Genomic DNA, 3,258 nt, shown 5'->3' with positions numbered 1-3,258 from the left:
GATTTGACAAATAAATTCCAATAAAACTGATTAACCTTGTAATTATTATAATAATTATTTAGTTCTTTCGTTTTTTTTAAATTTGGAAGTTGTGTTTGAATATAAATATTATTACGTTCCTAGTAATTTACATTGTTCGTAATTTTCGTATGCTTCTCATTTAGCAATTGAAATTTTGTTTTGAAACTCGCGCCAAATCAAGCGAATCAAATTCAATCAAATATAATCTAGTTCCGGTACAGCGGCGCCAATCAGAATTCTCACACAAAAGTGGGAAGCCGAACGCCGAGCCGAAAGTCGCCTCAACGGAAAAAGGTAAAGGACATTGTGATTCTGCTGATTTGATTCTGCCATTCTGCTGAAGACCATTGAAGAGGATTGACAGGTATTTTTCTGTAGATTGAAAAATCCGCTCGCATCCAGCATTTCTTCAGGCATTCCTTTCTGAAAAAGGTAGTTTTAATTTAATAGTGACTTTCCCTTAACCTTTTTCTTAATATTTTTGAAATTATCATAAATTTAATTATTCTAACCTTTAAATTCAATTTCCTGATTGCACTCAACAAGTACTAGCATTACATATTCCGAAAACGCTCAACAGTATTTCTCTATAAAATACACTTTATTTTAAAAAGGAGTACTACTTAGCATTTAAAAATATTAATCCCAGTATTTAGTGTTTAAAATAGGGCAATTTAATTTCGAGTCAATCTGGCGCAAGCACGTGTCGCCAGCATTACACGTCCCCTGACCATTCCAACATTTTTCTGTAGTTCAGTTAAAATTTTGCTCTTTTGAAAAAATGTTTTTCGTGAATTAGGAAGTTTTTTTTATTTTCTCGTTCGATTTGAAAACTTTCCCTTCGCTTCATGGCAACTTTTTCAGGTTTGTTATAGGTCGGAGAATTTAAATGCGTTGGATCCAGCACCCAAGCTTAAAATTGAATTGCCTTATTTTACTTCATATATACTAAGAATAAGATTTTTAAAAATAATTAGGGCCTATTCCTATTTTGAATGAAGTGGGTTTTCGGAGTGAGAAAATTGGCCAATTTCAATAGACTAAAAATGTTTGACAATTAATCTTTTAATGGTTGAAAATTCGTTTTTTTTTTGCAGAATTAATTATTCTGAGTTTCACATTAAACTCTGGTTAAAAAAACATTTTTTTTGAGTTAGAAATTAAACTGCTTAAAAATAATTTTATTTAAACATTTACCTGAAAATTGAACTATTTTATTTTAAGTTAGCAATTTAACTTTTTAGGTGAAATTTTAAATATTTAGTAGCAGATTAATTTATTTTCTTCAAAGTAGAAAGTAGAAACGCAACACTTATTAGATTTAGCTTCATCCTTTTTGTTGAAAATGTAACTTCTATTTTTGATTAAAATATTATCTTTTAGTTGAAAATACGTCCATTTTGTTCAAATTTTGTCTTCAGGTAGAAAATTGATATCTGGTGGAAAATTTTACTCATTGGTTAAAAATATATTTCATTGGTTGGATATTTAACTGTTTCTTTTAAAATTCGTTCTTTTCGGTTGAAAAATATTTTTTTTCGCTGAAAAATTAACTTTTAATTTTTATTTGAAAGTTCATCTTTTTATTGACGATTAATCTTTTCTACTTAAAAATTCACGTATTTTATTCAATTTCGTCTTTTTTTGTGTTGTAAATTTCATAATTTTTAGATAAAATTCGTTTTTTTTTGCCTTTAAAATTCAATAATTCTATTTGAAATGAACTTTTTTTAAATCCATATTTTCCATTCGAAAACTGTAGAAAGAGTCGTATTTTGGCTTGAACTTTCAACATTTTGGTGGAAATTTTCTTTTCATCCAAGGCTGAAAAATCTTTCTTAAGAGATATAAAGTTTCGATTTATTTGTTTCAAAATTAGTTTGGTAGAAAGTAATTCTCTTTTTAAAAAGAATCGCTTGAGTTGGAAATTAAACTATCTTGTTACGTATGCATTTTATTTGGTTGGAAATTCATTTATTTTGTTAAAAATTCGTCTTTTTGGTAAAAATTAATTTCCGTAGTCGAAAATTCCAATATTTGGTGAAATTAATTTTTTTGTTTGTTGAAGCTGCATCTCTGCATAAATATTGTACAAAAAGAATCATTGTTAGGGAATAGTTAGAAAGTTTATAAATCTGATCCTTTTCGGATTTTGGATATCTTTATATCTGATCTTTTTCCTTTATTTCAGCATGATTAGCCAAAAATGTGTCCATGGAAATTTTTCCAGCAGTAAAATGCAGGAAATCCTTGTTTCCCGTCTAAAATTGCTCGATTTGCAGATTCCGACAGGTATACTTTTTAATCAAAAATAATATTAAAATTTAACAGAATTTTGTACTAAATGATTATATTTATCCGTCCGTGTTTCACCTGAATTATATTGATTATAACCCTCTGATAATGATTGTACTTTATCTCTTGAATTAAATTATAATTAAGGAAGTAAAGCAGTTTGAAGTTTAATGCAAATTTTGCTTCAGGTCGAATCGAGAAGCAAAAGCAAGTCTGCATTTCAATCGGAAATCTGTTTCAAAAATCCAATTTTCGCTTGCCTGGACGTTGATTAAAAGGTAAGATTATTTGGGACAAATATCACAAAGAAATTAAATTAAATCGTGGTGGCCCGAATTTTTCATTAAATTGTACTTAAATTAATACGAAAAGTGTTTTCATATTTTCTTATTCTCAGTTTGTTCGATCTAGATATGAACAATGAAAAATATTTTATTGACGATAATGTAAGTGATGTTGTGTGCAATTTTTTGGAACGCGAAGTCTGAAATATTTTTATAAAGGAATAAAAATTTCCTATCCTTTATGGTTTGGAAGAGAAAAATTTAGAGAATTATAATTCAGGATTGATACAGTTATTTTTTCAAGAGAATTAAAAAAGATTGCAAAGAATTTTAAGAGAGTTGGTTTCAAACCTTTTTTAAAACTCTTAATATTTTTAAAATTTGTTGTGGTTTTTTGTTTATTTCATGTTTTTAACATTAAAAAATAGATGGACTTTAATTTATATTCCAGGAATGTCAAATTATTTTCACATATTTTAACGGATTTTTTCGGATTCCCAAAGTTGTCAAGGGATTTTAAAGGGTTTTTAACGAATTTCTAGATAACTTTAAGCAATAACTTTAATGTTATATCAAGAGAGCTCTACAGATTTCAACTGTTTTGGAAATTGGAAGCCTAATTTCGAAATCCTACCTTTTTAGCAACATTGATACTGTT

General features: G+C 27.8%; 1 long non-coding RNA gene across 2 annotated transcripts in view; it reads left to right on the top strand.

The window, feature by feature from the left end:
• The first annotated feature begins 284 nt into the window (after nt 1-284).
• Nucleotides 285-3,258, top strand: part of LOC117169144 — an 11,134-nt gene continuing 8,160 nt past the window's right edge. The window contains exons 1-3 of one of the 2 annotated variants that reach the window (XR_004466615.1): nt 285-453; nt 2,213-2,313; nt 2,505-2,594. This is a non-coding gene — a long non-coding RNA (uncharacterized LOC117169144). The remainder of the gene's footprint in view (nt 454-2,212; nt 2,314-2,504; nt 2,595-3,258) is intronic. The other variant, XR_004466614.1, reaches the window with a different exon arrangement.

Source organism: Belonocnema kinseyi, chromosome 3, assembly GCF_010883055.1.
Source record: "Belonocnema kinseyi isolate 2016_QV_RU_SX_M_011 chromosome 3, B_treatae_v1, whole genome shotgun sequence".
Taxonomy (NCBI): domain Eukaryota; kingdom Metazoa; phylum Arthropoda; class Insecta; order Hymenoptera; family Cynipidae; genus Belonocnema; species Belonocnema kinseyi.
This window is presented reverse-complemented; position numbering and strand designations above follow the sequence as displayed.